The 17,446-nt window shown below is 36.1% G+C and overlaps 1 protein-coding gene across 7 annotated transcripts in view; it reads right to left on the minus strand.

The window, feature by feature from the left end:
• The window catches only part of EPHA6 (EPH receptor A6), an 828,987-nt gene that overhangs the window by 139,166 nt on the left and 672,375 nt on the right, over nucleotides 1-17,446 (minus strand). The gene's annotated exons all lie outside the window — the stretch shown is intronic.

Consider the following 17,446-nt stretch of genomic DNA (forward strand, 5'->3'; position numbering starts at 1 on the left):
CGAATTACAGTTATAATCTGAAATGGATTTGAGAATAAATAATTTTCTTATCCCTCTAAGGCATTCGAAAATATGGATGCCATATATTTGAACAAAGTTATAATATATTTTCATTCACAAGATAGGTACTAAAATTGGGGAATGATTTTCCCTCAGACTGTTGCCTGGTCATTATCAGATTGTGTCCCAAATGAATCTTATGCTCAAGTGAATTCAAATCAAATCTTTTAACATTTCCTCTGAACTCTCTTTCCCTCCTATATTCCTGTTGGGGTTAAAACATCCCTATCTGGAGGAGGAGCAAGATGGCAGAGTAGTAGGAGACCTAAATTTCATCTGGTCCCAGGAATTTGGCTAGATAGGGATCAAACCATTCTGAACACCTACAAACTCAACAGGAGATCGAAGAAAACAATAGCAGCAACTCTCTGAACAGAAAAGTGACCACTTTCTGGAAGAGTCATATTCTATCCCTTCATAGTAGTTAACCTTATTTTTGGTATATATATAAGTTGTTCTCTCTTTAAAATTTTGGGATACAGTTTCTTCTAACAGACCAAAATATACCCTAAATCTCTAGTGTATGGCTTTGTTCTAGCCTCCTGCCTGATCACATTCTCTTTTTTTTTTTTTAACTTCTCTTCTTTCTTTTTTCAACCAACTACTTATCTATTCCTTTTAAAAAATCTTTTATAATTTTCATCTTCACAGTCATATTCCATCCCTTCATCGTATTTACCCTTGTTTTTGTAAATATATAAGTTTTTCTTTCTTTAAAATTTTGGGAGGCAGTTTCTTCCAACAGACCAAAATACGCCCAAAATCTAGTGTGTGGCACTGACCTATTCACCATCCTGATGATATTCTCTCTTCTTTTTTTGTCTTTTTCTTTCGTCTTTCTTTCCCTTTCTTTTCCCTCTGTTTCAGTCTCTTCTGATTTGTTTAGTGTATATTTTTCAGGGGTCGTTGTTATGGTGTTAGCATTTTGTTCTCTCATTCAACTATTCTCCTCTGGACAAAATGACAAGATGGAAAAACTCACCTCAAAAAAAAAGAACAAGAGGCAGCACCGACTGCCAGTGACCTAATCAATATGGACATTAGTAAGATGTCGGAACTAGAGTTCAGAATGACAATTATAAAGATACTAGCTGGGTTTGAAAAAAGCATGGAAGATACTAGAGAAACCCTTTCTGGAGAAATAAAAGAACTAAAATCTAACCAAGTCAAAATAAAAAAGGGTATTAATGAAGTGCAATAAAAAATGGAGGCTTTAATTGCTAGGATAAATGAGGCATAAGAAAGAATTAGTGATATAGAAGACCAAATGATGGAGAATAAAGAAGCTGAGAAAAAGAGAGATAAACAACTACTGCATCACAAGGACAGAATTCAAGAAATAAGTGATACCATAAGACAAAACAATATTAGAATAATTGGGATCTCAGAAGAAAGAGAGAGAGGGGCAGAAGGTATGTTGGAGCAAATTATAGCAGAGAATGTCCTTAATTTGGGGAAGGAAACAGGCATCAAAATCCAGGAGGCACAGAGAACCCCCCTCAAAGTCAAATAAAATAGGTCAACACCCTGACATCTAATAGTAAAACTTACAAGTCTCAGAGACAAAGAGAAAATCCTGAAAGCAGCTTGGGACAAGAGGTCTGTAACCTACAATGGTAGAAACATTAGATTGGCAAGAGACCTATCCACAGAGACCTGGCAGGTCAGAAAGGACTGGCATGATATATTCAGAGCACTAAATGAGAAAAATATGCAGCCAGAATACTATATACGGCTAGGCTGTCATTGAAAATAGAAGAAGAGATTAAAAAACTTCCAGGACAAACAAAATCTAGAAGAATTTGCAAACATGAAACCAGCCCTACAAGAAATCTTAAAAGGGGTCCTCTAAGCAAAGAGAGAGCCTAAAAGTAACATATACCAGAAAGGAACAGAGACAATATACAGTAACAACCACCTTACAGGCAATACAATGGCACAAAATTCATATCTTTCAATAGTTACCCTGAATGTAAATGGGCTAAATGCCCAATCAAAAGACACAGGGTATCAGGTTGGATAAAAAAAACAAGACCCATGTATATGCTGTCTGCAAGAGACTCATTTTAGACACAAAAATACGTCCAGATTGAAAGTGAGGGGGTGGAAAACCATTTGCCATGCTAATGGACACCAAAAGAAAGCTGGGGTGACAATCCTTATATCAGACAAATTAGATTTTAAACCAAAGACTATAACAAGAGATGTGGAAGGACACTATATCATACTTAAAGGGTCTATCCAACAAGAAGATCTAAAAATTGTAAATAGTTATGCCCCTAACATGGGAGTAGCCAATTAATAACAAAGAAACACATCAACAACAATACAATAATAGTAGGGGACTTTAACATGCCCCCTCACTGAAATGGACAGATCATCTAAGCAAAAATCAACAAGGAAATAAAGACTTTCAATGACACACTGGACCAAATGGACTTCACAGATATATTCAGAATATTCCATCCCAAAGCAACAGAATACATATTCTTCTCTGGTGCCCATGGAACATTCTCCAGAATAGATCACATCATAGGTCACAAATCAGGACTCACCAGTACCAAAAGATTAGGATCATTCCCTGAATATTTTCAGACCACAGTGCTTTGAAACTAGACCTCAATCACAACAGTCAAGTCAGAAAGAACTCAAATACATGGAGGCTAAAGAGCATCCTACTAAAGAATGAATGGGTCAACCAGGAAATTAAAGAATTAAAAAAATTCAAGGAAACAAATGAAAAGGAAAGCACAACTGTTCAAAATCTCTGGGATGCAGCAAAGGTGGTCCTAAGAGGAAAATATATAGCAATACAAGCCTTTCTCAAGAAATAAGAAAGGTCTCAAATACAGAACCTAACCCTACACCTAAAGGAGCTGGAGAAAGAACAGCAAATAAAGCCTAAACCCAGCAGGAGAAGAGAAATAATAAAGATCAGAGCAGAAATCAATGAAATAGAAACCAAATGAACAGTAGAACAGATCAACGAAACTAGGAGCTGGTCCTTTGAAAGAATTAATAAGATTGATAAAACCCTGGCCAGACTTATCAAAAAGAAAAGAGAAATGACCCAAATAAATAAAATCACGAATGAAAGAGGAGAGATCACAACCAACACCAAAGAAACACAAACAATTATAAGAACATATTATGAGCAACTCTATGCCAGCAAATTAGATAATCTGGAAGAAATGGATGCATTCCTAGAGATGTATCAACTACCAAAACTGAACCAAGAAGAAATAGAAAACCTGAACAGACCTATAACCACTAAGGAAATTGAAGCAATCATCAAAAATCTCCCAACAAAAAAGAGCCCAGGGCCAGATGGCTTCCCAGGGGAATTCTACCAAACATTTAAAAAAGAATTAATACCTATTCTTCTGAAACTGTTCCAAAAAGTAGAAATGGAAGGAAAACTTCCAAACTCATTTTATGAGGCCAGCATACCTTGATCCTAAAATCAGACAAAGACCCCATCAAAAAGGAGAATTACAGACCAATATCCCTGATGAACATAGATGCAAAAATTCTCACCAAAATACTAGCCAATAGGATCCGACAGTACATTAAAAGGATTATTCACCACGACCAAGTGGGATTTATCCCCGGGCTGCAAGGTTGGTTCAACATCCACAAATCAATCAATGTGATACAATATATTAATAAAACAAAGAACAAGAACCATATGATCCTCTCAATAGATGCAGAAAAAGCATTTGACAAAGTACAGCATCCTTTCTTGATTAAAACTCTTCAGAGTGTGGGGATAGAGGGTGCATACCTCAATATCATAAAAGCCATCTATGAAAAACCCACAGAGAATATCATTCTCAATGGGGAAAAACTGAGAACTTCCCCCCTAAGGTCAGGAACATGGCAGGGATGTCCACTATCACCACTGCTATTCAACATAGTACTGGAAGTCCTAGCCACAGCAATCAGACAACAAAAAGAAATAAAACGCATCTGAATCAGCAAAGATGTCAAACTCTCACTCTTTGCAGATGATATGATACTTTATGTGGAAAACCCAAAGACTCCATCCCCAAACTGCTAGAACTCATACAGGAATTCAGTAAAGTGGCAGGATATTAAATCAGTGCACAGAAACCAGTTGCATTTCTATACACCAACAAGAAGACAGAAGGAAGAGAAATTAAGGAGTCAATCCTATTTACAAATGCACCCAAAACCCTAAGATACCTAGGAATCAATCTAACCAAAGAGGCAAAGAATCTGTACTCAGAAAACTATAGAATACTCATGAAAGAAATTGAGGAAGACACAAAGAAATGGAAAAACGTTCCATGCTCATGGATTGGAAGAACAAATATCGTGAAGATGTCAATGCTACCTAGAGCAATCTACACATTCAATGCAATCCCTATCAAAATATTATCAACTTTTTTCAAAGAAATGGAACAAAGAATCCTAAAATTTGTATGGAACCAGAAAAGACCCTGGATAGCCAGAGGAATGTTGAAAAAGCAAAGCAAAGCTGGCAGCATCACAATTCTGGACTTCAAGCTCTATTACAAAGCTGTAATCATCAAGACAGTATGGTAATGGCACAAAAACCGACACATAGATCAGTGGAACAGAACAAAGAGCCCAGAAATGGAACCTCAACTCCATGGTCAACTAATCTTTGACAAAGCAGGAAAGAATGTCCAATGGAAAAAAGTCTCTTCAACAAATGGTGTTGGGAAAATTGGACAGCCACATGCAGAAGAATGAAACTGGACCATTTCCTTACACCACACACAAAAATAGACTCAAAATGGATGAAAGACCTAAATGTGAAACAGGAGATCCTAAAGGAGAACACAGGCAGCAACCTCTTCGACCTCAGCTGTAGCAACTTCTTCCTAGAAACATCACCAAAGGCAAGGGAAGCAAGGGCAAAAATGAACTATTGGGACTTCATCAAGATAAAAAGCTTTTGCATATTAAAAGAAACACTTAACAAAACCAAGACAACCGGCAGAATGGGAGAAGATATTTGCAAATGACATATCAGATAAAGGGCTAGTATCCAAAATCTAAAAGAACTTATCAAACTCAACAACCAAACAACAAATGATCCAATCAAGAAATGGGCAGAAGACATGAGCAGACATTTTTCCAAAGAAGACATCCAAATGGCCAACAGACACATGAAAAAGTGCTCAACATTGCTCGGCATCAGGGAAATCCAAATCAAAACCTCAATGAGATACCACCTCACACCAGTCAGAATGGCTAAAATTAACAATTCAGGAATTGACAGATGTTGGCGAGGATGCGGAGAAAGGGGAACCCTCCTACACTGTTGGTGGGAATGCAAGCTGGTGCAACCACTCTGGAAAACAGTATGGGGGTTCCTCAAAATTTGAAAATAGAGCTACCATATGACCCAACAATTGCACTACTGGGTATTTACCCCAAAGATACAAATGTAGGGATTCGAAGGGGTATGTGCACCCTGATGTTTATAGCAGCAATGTCCACAATAGCCAAACTGTGGAAAGAGCCAAGATGTCCATCAACAGAGGAATGGATATAGAAGAAGTGGTATACATACATATATATATATAAAATGGAATATTATGCAGCCATCAAAAAACCCCAAATCTTGCCATTTGCAATGACGTGGATGGAACTGGAGCGTATTATGCTGAGTGAAATAAGTCAACCAGAGAAAGACATGTATCATATGATCTCACTGAGATGAGGAATTTTTAATCTCAGGAAACAAACTGAGGGTTGCTGAGTGGTGGGGGGGTGGGTGGGGTGGGGTGGCTGGGTGATAGACACTGGGGAGGTTATGTATCATGGTGAGCGCTGTGAATTGTGTAAGACTGATGAATCACAGACGTGTACCTTTGAAACAAATAATACATCATATGTTAAAAAAAAAGAAAATAGTAGGAAGGGAAAAATGAAGGGGGGAAATCGGAGGGGGCGACAAACCATGAGAGACTATGGACTCTGAGAAACAAACTGAGGGTTCTAGAGGGAGGGCAGCAGGGGTACGGGTTAGCCTGGTGATGGGTATTAAAGAGGGCACGTACTGCATGGTGCACTGGGTGTTATGCATAAACAATGAATCATGGAACACTACATCAAAATGAATGATATAATGTATGGTGATTCACATATAATAAAATAAAATTAATAAAAAAATCATTATCTATCTAGTTACCCAGGTTTGAAATCCTACGGTAATATTGGACTTCTCACTTTATCAAACCCCTGTTAGTCCATAAGTTATTAAGTTGTGCTAATTCTGTATAAAATTATTGCTGCCCTTATTCTGCCTTTGTTTTCTCTTGCTTCACTTATTACAATAATTAGTTATCAGTTATAGTTGCTAACGCTTATATAACCATTATTTCAAACTTTTAATGATGCATCAAACATTTTTTTAATGCCTATTGTATATCAAGTACTCCTCTGATTTCCAAAGAGTCATCCTCAATCAGGGGTGTTTGGGTGGCTCAGTTGGTTAAGTGTCTGACTCTTGATTTTGGCTCAGGTCATGAGCTCAGGGTCATCAGATTGAACCCTGCATCCGTTCCACGCTCAGTGTAGCGTCTGCTTAAGATTCTCTGCCTCTCCTTCTCCCTCAACCCCCCCGTCCTCACATGTGTGAGTGTGCTCTCTCTTTCCCTCTCTCTAAAACAAAACAAAACAAAACCAAACCAAACCAAAATCCTCAATCAATACAAGATCCTTGCTTTCATGGAGTGTATAGTGGAAAGGGGAATGGAAATAGGTAAACAGTCAATTACTATAAAGGGCTAATGCCTCATCTCCTTTAAAAACCTGTTTTACTTATTGTTTTGTTTGCTGCGGTATTAAAGTCTAAACTGCTTGGCAATAAATTCCTTCACAGTCTCTCCTCTACCTTTGTTCTCGTGTCATTTTTACCTCCCCTTAGTCCCCTACTTCCTGTTTTTCAAATTCTCTAGGGGACTCATCATTCTGGAAGTATGACTTGTACCTCCCTCTCTTTCCTGGAAGACTGTCTTCTCACTGTAAAATCATATCCTTAAAAAGGAAAAAGTAGGGCTTAAATACTGTCTCCATTGTCAATTCTATGAATCACTTTCCCTTTTAGGAAGTCCTGGTTATTTGCTTTCTCCTCCCTTTACATCTTTTTTTTTTTTAAAGATTTTATTTATTTATTTATTTGAGGGAGAGAATGAGAGAGAGAGAGAGAGAGAGCATGAGAGGAGGAGGGTCAGAGGGAGAAGCAGACTCCCTGCCGAGCAGGGACCCCGATGCGGGACTCAATCCTGGGACTCCAGGATCATGACCTGAGCCGAAGGCAGTTGCTTAACCAACTGAGCCACCCAGGCGCCCTCCTCCCTTTACATCTTAATCAAAGAATTGTATGACACACTTATGGTATGGTATTGGTGTTTACTATGGAGGTGTCTGCCTCCCACTCTAAAATGTCCAGGAGGTCAGGAATTGTGCATAGTTCTTCCCAGCAAATTCACTGTTGAGCACAGAACTAGGCACAGAATAGGTACAAAATTTCATTTTTTTGAATGGTATGCCAGAAGGAATACACATATAAAGATGTTCTCTGTGACTAATTCTAGACCAAGAAAAGAGTTACTGAAATAAAAGAATGGCAAATCAATAAATCCTAAATTCTTTGCCTTGTACAATATATGGATTTGAAGACAAAGAAAACTTCAAATTTTAGCCCTGCTGCCTATTAACTACATGATCTTGGGCAAATTATTTTTGCTCTCTCAGTTTTTGCATTTATAAAATGAGGATAATATTACCAACTACATATGGGTTTCAAGGAATTAGATGAGAAAATGTATAGTTAGCACAGTGTCTGGCAATCGTTGGCACTTAAAAATGTTGGTGTACATTTGCTTTCCTTCCTTTTTGTGCATAATTATCTGCTTCCTCCTTATATTTGTCCATCATGTAGCAAAAAATAGTTTTATAAAAATGGATCATTTCCATATTTTATTGTAGTTTAGTACTGACATGAAAATTCTTTTATATCCTATGGCAAAGTAAAATGACCACTAGTTACACATTTTATTTAGTACAGTAAATTCCCAATTTTAGCACTGAAATTCTCATGTCTCAGGCAAATTTGGATGGTTGGTTACCTTATCCTTTGTGTGCTCAGCACAGTGCAATTAGAAGTTGTGGGATTAGAGTCGGATAATGTGATATTCAAGACTTTTCCACTTTGGGCAAGTGATCTTTCATAACTCACTTATGTTACTGCCTGTCTCCTTATACCTATGCATTTGTATATTTGTATATTACATATTATTATATAATAACACTTCCTCCATTGTGTGATATGTGAGATTAAATGAAATAATATGTTTAAAACACAGAGAACAGTACATTATACTAAATACTGAATCACCCAATAACAGCTTAAAGAATGAATGGATAAATGCAAATATCACATCTTACCTTACTGGCTAGATGTTGAATCCTAAACTAAGAAGTGGCTTTCCGAGTGAAAAAGATTCATAACTGAAAATGCCTACAGTCAGTATATTTAGGAGCTTCCTTGATGGTCTCAAAAGTCCATTTAAATCCTATGTACCTGATTTCACTCATATTTGGAACATAAGGAATAGTGAGGAGGACCACAGGGGAAGGGGGGGAAAATTGAATGGGAAGAAATCAGAGAGGGAGACAAACCATGAGAGACTCTGGACTCTGGGAAAGAAACTGAGGGTTGTGGAGGGGCGGGGGGTGGGGGGATGGAGTAACCGGGTGATGGGTATTAAGGAGGGCACACGTTGAGATGAGCCCTGGGTATTATATACAACTAATGAATTGTTGAACACTACATCAAAAACTAATGATGTACTATATGCTGGCTAACTGAACATAATAAAAAAAATCCTATACACCTGAAATTGACAGGCTTGAAGTTGCTTTAAAGAACAAGATGGTTTCTCCTAGAGTTACATAATCAAAATGGGTATTTTCTTATTTTAAATGACATACTATAACATACAGTTTCTTGGGAATAACTAGTGTAGGAAATAGATTCTAATTCCTACCTAACAAGCTAATCTGCATCTTCTGTACTCTACATATTTGTACCTATAACAATATGTTTCACGGTTAATTTGGAATTGATTTTATTTTTTTAATATTTTTTTAAAGATTTTATTTATTTATTTGACAGAGAGAGAGAGAGAGACTGCGTGCACAAGCAGGGATGGTGGGAGAGGGAGAAGCAGGCTCCCCACTGAGCAGGGAGCCCAACCCAACCCAGGACCCTGGGATCATGACCTGAGCTGAAGGCAGACACTTAACTGACTGAGCCACCCAGGTGCCCCAGGAATTAATTTTAACCTTAAAGCTATTTGAAACTCCTGAATCTCTATGATAACTATGTTGATTTGGTTCCATGCTTTGTCTTAATTTCTTTATATTGTTTTTTAAATTTAGATGTGATCCAAATGTCCTGAGAGATATGCTGAAGAATAAATTATTTTATCCAATAACAAAAACAGCTGAGCAGAAATTAAGAGAAGGGATTGCATTTCTGAAAACTGTGGCATTTCTTAATCTAGATTTGTTTCAGAGGAAATGAAAGGTGTGAGGCTAAAGAAATGAAACGATTTTCCTGCCAGTTCCAGAGAGCAGTGGCATACCATCTGCATCAATTAACTTCAGTAATATTCAGTACTATCCTTTCTACTGAAAATTACCATATGGGCAAAAAGACTTCTCCTTAATTAGAAGTGTCTTGTTGACAATGAAAGTTACTGCCAAAGATGCCTAATGTTAGACTTTGTTTCCACTACAAGACACTAACCATATTGCAAAATTTTAATAACATATGCATTTTTAAGAATGGTTTTCTTGATTTTGTACTGCATCCATATTTACAAAAGTATTATAATGACAATGATCAAATTAAAAGTGTATGTTTTGAAATTATCTGATTTGGGACTTTGCTTTCAACCATTGTGAAAGAAATGATTATACAATATTCAATTGATTATTGTGTATATAATTGATTATTGTATGATCAGTTATTTAATTACCATTAGGTCGCAATGAACGAAATGCATTAGACAATTCTCATAACTTGAAATACTGTGTAATATCTAAGTTAAAAACCAAATTAAAACAGGGGTGCCTGGGGCGCCTGGGTGCCTCAGATGGTTAAGCGTCTGCCTTCGGCTCAGGTAATGATCCCAGGGTCCTGGGATCGAGTCCCGCATCGGGCTCCCTGCTCCTTGGGAGCCTGCTTCTCCCTCTGCCTCTCTCTCTCTCTCTCTCTCTCTCTGTCTGTCTCTCATGAATAAATAAATAAAATCTTTAAAAAAAATCTATAAAAAAAAACAAAACAGGGGTGCCTGGGTGGCTCAGTCAGTTAAGCATCTGACTCTTGATTTTGACTCAGCTTATGATCTCACGGATCATCAGATCAAGCCCTGCGTCAGGCTCCATGCTCAGCGGGAAGTCTGCTTGAAGATTCTCTTCTCCCTCTGCCCCTCCCTCCACTCTTTCTCTCTCTAAAATAAATAAAGCTTTAAAAAAATTAAACTATGCATCAAATAAATAATTTTATCCTGCCTTTGTTGTTTTATTTTCTGTGAAAACCTTTTATGTAGACAATTTAACAATAGATACTACATCTAAATCAGCACATATGTAATGACTAACTTTAAAAAGAAATTTTTCAATATGCCAGGTACTGTTCTAAGAGAAGAGTTTTACATGTGTTAATTCATTTAATCCTCATACCAACCTTTGTGGTGGGTATAATTACTAGTTCAGTTTAACAGTTCAGATTACAGATGCACTGAGAGTTTAAGTAACTTGTCCAAGGATGCACAGTGAGCACAGAGCAAAGGTTTGAATCCAGGAGATCTGGCTCCAGAGTCTGCATGCTTAACCATCTTCTTATACCCCAAATGATACTTGGGTCTCCATTAGTAATTTGGAGACATAAAGCATTACTCTAAGTGTCTGTGCCTCATCTTAGAAACACATCCTGTAAAGTTATTATGGACTGGACACTTTGTTGCTCCCAAAGATGTTTTGTCCTTCAGAAGTTCTACGATTTTAAAGCCTTGTAAAGCACTATAATATTCTATATAAACAGGAAATACATGCAAGGAAACTTGCTGGTAAAACCTTTAGATTTTGCTTTCTCCATTCTCATACATCAATTTATGATAATGATTCTGAGGTTCTTTAACAAAGAAATGTTTTAAGAGAGACTCTTGAATCTTTTGAGAGGAGGTATCATATTTTCCAGTCGTGTTTCAAATGTTATGCCTTATTTCTGGCTTCAGAAGTGTCTTATGGTTACATAATTAATCCAATATTCAGTTTTTTGGTCTTTTGTATCGTTCACTAATCAAAAGAAAAGCAACACAAAATTTAAAAATAAAGCAAATGTCTAGAGAGGATATAATTAATACCGGTTACATAGGTAATTTATGGTGAGAATTTAATATAATGGAGAAAACATTTGCTAAATGAAGCACATCTATGATATAAATTAAACTACTAACTACTTTCCTTTTTTCTTATAGGAAAGTTACTACATATTTTTGAGACTTTTCTGCAATTTTTACAAGTTTAATTAAAAAAGAAAAAAAGAAAAAGTTCAGTTTTGCTAATTACACTTCTTTAAGACCTCTGTGAATAGAACTAGGAAAAGCCAACATTGTGCCACCAGGCAATTTCTACCGTGCTTTGTCCTACAAGGCACAAGAATGAATGCTGTGATGTGACATGTTTTATAACAGGGTTGGTCTATTCCCACTTATTTATGTTCTTAAGTGGCCCAGCAGCCCATGAGGGCATGCATGTGGCCCTGTGGGAGAGGAAAAGGCATTTGAGCAGCTCAGTTGCTTATCATGTTCCCAATTGAGGTGAACACACAGACACAACAATTCCCACCAACACAAAGATTAAACACTAATTCACATGGAGACCTGGCTAATTTAGCAAGCTGGATAGGTTTTTTAGAATTTTTCTTTGTGAAAAGAAAATGATTCTGGGATGAATATTTTGAAAGTGTTGACAGTTTCTTTGAATAGCATCAAAAATAGATAACACAATTTATAATAACAAAACATGAGGATCTCTAGGGAATAGATATATAGTCTCACCTAAGAATTTAAATAGCCATATAAATAAGGTCCAGATTTTTAAGATGCAAACTTCTTCAAATGATATTAAGAAAACGAAGCATTTATGCTGTCAAGAATGCATAACTAAGGTCAAAAGCTAGAACTATTTGGGCGCCTGGGTGGCTCAGATGGATAAGCGTCTGCCTTCGGCTCAGGTCATGATCCCAGGGTCCTGGGATCGAGTCCCGCATCAGGCTCCCTGCTCCTTGGGGGCCTGCTTCTCCCTCTGCCTCGCTCTCTCTCTCTCTCTGTCTCTCATGAATAAATAAATAAAAAAGTTTAAAAAAAAAAAGCTAGAACTATTTAAAGAATCTGAAAATAGTAAAAAGTACTAGTAAAGAAGTAAAAAAGAACTAGTAAAAAATCTGGTGATCATTTAAAGACATTTCATGTCCTCGAAGAAAAAAATAGAAATTCTCTTTGTAAATATTCAAGAATTTGATATCAAATGCATCATGCAGCTCTGATTTTTAAATTTTTCTTTTAAACACACTGTCAATCTTGCATAAAGATAATGATGCTCATTTATGTCAACTAAACATAATTTTATGTAAAAAATATTGAGTTTTTAAGAACCTGAGATTCTTCATTTATGGACTTCAAGGTGTCCAGAGGCCTCCTGAAATTGTATACAAATATTTACATATATGATCATATGTCAGTTTTCTTGGTGAAGAGTCTATTATTTTTGGCCAAGAAACTAAGTATAACCCATTAGGAATCTGAGTCCATGACCTGTACTACAACATCGGGACTCCATAAGAGTCCTTAAACTCATAAATTGCAATAGATTAAAGTTTTTAGAAACTGAATGTTACTTGAAAGTTGGAATTATACCTTCAGTTTTGTGTATGCTCCCATCCTGACTTCTCTTATCCCAAGTGGTATCTTCAAGTTGTCTTCTTTACGTTTTAAATTATTTTCTAATCTTTTGCATATTTCTCCTCAGGTAAGCCAAAGAACCACACTCTTTGGAACCAATGACTTCAAGCGATAGAGGAAGCTAATTGAACGCAACCTTGACATTATCTGGCCAGCCCGTCTTGCACAGGTTTTGGAAACTATCAGTATATCCCAAAAGGTGTTTTTAAATAACCCTCTAATGTAGCAATAACCATGTGAAAATATTTTAAAGCAGTTACTGGTGCATGACTAGAAATACAATCACTTATGTCACCTTCCTTGTGCTTCTGTTGGCTGGGTTTGGTTTCTCTGTCATTTTATCAGTGACTCTCTCTTTTCTATGCCACTCCTCAGTCTTGAAATAGAATAATATTGGTCTTCTGCCCACTCCTGCCCCAGATTTCCCATCCTAGTTTCTTTTTAAATAGTTGCAGTTCTGCAGAGTTTCCTTCTGAAGCCTGCAGATGCACAAACTTTCGAGGAGAGTTCTCTAGGGAGAACTGTACAAATGAGTATTGATTAGGGCCTATTGGGTCCTATTTGGAATCACACAATGGCAAGGAATAAAAAAACCAGGAGTTAGGAATCCAAATAAAAGTTTTTCCTTTTTTTAACCATAGTTCACATTTATTCAGGATTTTACTTTGTACATTTAAATCAGTTTTTCCTATACCTTTTATAATTAGCTTTTGGTTTAAGTAGGTACTTGAAAACACTCATTAACACACACCTCATTCAGGGTAATTGGCAACATTCTCAACTGGAGAAATGTATAAAATATAAACCCTTCAATTAAAGAGCTTTTTTTTCCCTTGGAGGTCTCTTACTTAAAAAGTAAACCACCCTCTCTTAACCTTTATGTACATTGATTGCAACAATATTTTGTTAAAGATAAAATAAGGCAAATTGTCATATATACTATATAAAAATATAAAAAGAATAATCATCCTCGGAAGAACTATAGCCAAACTATAGAAATTATTTTGTCAGAAATGATTAATTATGAAATGTCAAATTATGGATCTCAAGCAAAATTATTGACCTTTTTTGGAATGCCTAAACATATAAAAAATGAAATGGTTTACTTTGATTTTCCTGAACTGCAGTTCGATTGTATTTAAAAGTTATATACTTTTCCATTGTTGATTTCCCTTGGCATACTGAGTTAATGCCAATTTTCCTTAACTTATGGTATATTTCAAAGTCTGCCACTTAGTTATCTGTGTTACTGCTCTTCTGCAGTCCTCTGTATGCATCAAAGTCTGATAATATCATATTCTTCCTAACGTATTTCTACCATTTAAACTATATGCCTTCTGAATAAGAAAAATTTTTACCTGGATAACAGTGCATGTAATATTTGCCCTGACTCCATATCAGATAGGATTTCACATGAAATATGGAAAGAAAAATATTGATAATCATGGTTAATGGACTTTGAAGACATTTTAATATTGGCTCAGCTCTGTAAGTCCTTTGCTATAGGAATTGTCTAGTTGGATCCGTTATCAGTTTATAGAAAACTGGATTGTGAATTCATTTCCTAACTTTGCAAGTCAGGGGCACTCACGAAGATATGAAAAAGTCTGGCTCTTTGAGTATAAGGCTCATCCAAATCTTTTTTCAAATGTTAAAAAAATAAAATAATAGTACTTATCATTATTAATTATATATTTAATGATTGCAAATCTGGTGTTTGAGTGCCCATGTGTTAATATTTCTCTTGTTATCTGATTCAGTGTAAGCAGAGAGGGAGTCTCACGGGATTGATTCACTCCATCTTTGCCATTTATTTTGACCCCAACACATGGAATGCAATGAAGAGAGCTCAGATAAAAATGTCAAAAGAGGTGTTTTATAAATAGCATTGTATTTAAAGCACAGGCAGACAAACTGAGATGGTGTTTCAGAAGAACAGTCCCTCCACAACTAAAGAGCTTCCAAGATTAACCACAAAGGAAGTATTAGGGAGATCTTGGACATTGATTTCTTTCAGAATTTATCTGTTTTTAAATCCCACATGCTGCCAGTTTCCTTTGTTTTCTCTTTCACAGACTTTGTTAATAATTGACAAATTATTAGCAAATTATTTAGAAGAAGGGCATCAATTCTTTTCAGGGAGGTAGAATTTGATTTTAACAGGGAAGAATACAGCAGGGAAGACTTTGATTTAAAAAGTATAATAGCAGTTACGTCATTCTATCTTCTCCTCTTTCAGCTTCCCTCATCTCTTATCTCCTCCCCCCTCTCCTCTCTTCTCTCCTGTGACTTTTCTTACTTCGTTGGTTAACTACTGTATGAAAGGCACTGCATTAAATATATGACTATACTTGCTATTCAATTTTCAGCCAATTACCTTCTGGTGTTCTTCTCTATTTGGAACTGAGAATAATAACTCTTTATTATGACCTTTCTGGAAAAGAGAAAGGTCATATAAACAGTATAAACAATTGACAATGGTTACATAAATACCAACTTCAAGCTTATCTGCTTTCTGGGTGTCATGAGTCAATGACTCTCTCATTACTGCAGTCAGTGTAAAAATAACTACTATAAAAACATTGCTCCTTGATAGCACAGTGTGACACGAATGTGAAGAAACTATTTTACACAAGACAGCATCACATATCTCATTTAAATTTGATTAAGATAAGTTACTGGGAACTAAATTAGCACCATCATTAGAACAGGTGTTGTGATTCCTTGAATGACATAGCTAATGTCTTTTGAGACCCTCGAAGTACTGTGAAATATAATCAATTGGGAGAAAGCAAATTAAGTGCTGCCCCGTGGCCATCAACCTTTGGCTAACTGTTTAAAAATACCATGGTACAGGTCAAGGGAGGAACTGCTTTCTTGATGATGTCCTCAACTTGAAGGGTTATGAGTTCATCTATTAGACCACAAAGAAATAATTTTTTAAAAATATGAAATAAAAATATGGCTTCATTCCTCTTTACACAAAATTATAAAGGAAATTCTTGGGAGATATGCTGTAGATGAATGGGAGAGGATAAAAATTACCTTTGAAACTGTAGCGGTCATTACTGAAAGGTGCCAGAGGATGTGTACAGGGATCACTTATCACAGTGATAGAAGCCAGGAAAAGGGAGTTGAGTTAATTTCAGTTTGAGGGAATAGGAACAAGTTCAGATCTATACATTTTTTATGAAGCAATTTTGTTATACTTGATTTGTATGTAAGTCATGAAAACTGAACTGAGTTTTCTCTCCTATGAAAGCTGGAGGCAAATTTAGCTTAAAGCCGAGAACAGAATGCTAGAGTGTTCTTTCAGATCTCTCTCTAGAAAGTTGTTTCCATGTATGTATTATAGAAACATCACCTTTCTTCTATCATCCTCAGTGTTTAAGTGACAAGGGTTATTTATTTATTTATTTTTTACCAGTGATGCTGAATAATTCAAGGCACTCCTGAACTTTGTGATGTCATTTCTGCCAAACATACCTAAATCCACCAAGATTTGTCATTAAGAGTTAAGAATTAAGCCATTTAACTACAAATCATCCATTCCTCAATTCCAATCACTGAGATATTAATATTATATGTGAAAACTGCCTTTTTATATTTTCAGGTAACTCTGAGAGCTTAGCTTATATAGATTTTTATTTCTAGTCTTTTGCATCAACACCATCACCACCAACAATAAGAATGACAACATTTCCGTGCAATGGATACCAGTTTTGTTTCTAAAGAGGAAAAAAAGTGGCGCTCATTAGAATTAAAATTGCTAATTTTTAATTCACGTAATTTTGGTTCTTACTCTATCAGTGGCCTTGTTGGCTGCAAAGCCTCCAACCATTATCAATCAGTAATTATCCAATGAAAAAACCAAATTACATCAAAGCATATTTACAGTTTGTTATTTTGTATGTTCTAATTAAATAGGCAAGGGTAATTGAAAAGCAACTAAAAAATGTAAGTGTAATAATCTTAGGCTTTGTTAGGATAATTTTGTCAAGAAAAGCAAGAAACGCGCGTGTTGGAATTTTGTTTTTATTGGATTTCCTAGTGTCTTCAAACGTTCCCAGTATTGGTTGGCTGGGCCAGACCCTCCCGAATGCACTGGTGTCATGACTATAATTTGTGGCATAATTATTAATTATGATAAAAAACACAAGAATTATGATAAATAAAACTCCAAGAATCAATATCCTAATTCTGTTTTGCTCAGAGACATATAAAATATAAAGTGGGCTTGTATCCTTCATACAATGGAAGAAGGCGGCTAGATATCTTAAAAAATGAGAGGGGAAAAATAATTTGTGATTGAAATACTACCACAGATGATCCAAAAAGTGATTTACTAAACT

This window comes from Zalophus californianus, chromosome 1, assembly GCF_009762305.2.
Source record: "Zalophus californianus isolate mZalCal1 chromosome 1, mZalCal1.pri.v2, whole genome shotgun sequence".
Classification (NCBI taxonomy): Eukaryota; Metazoa; Chordata; class Mammalia; order Carnivora; family Otariidae; genus Zalophus; species Zalophus californianus.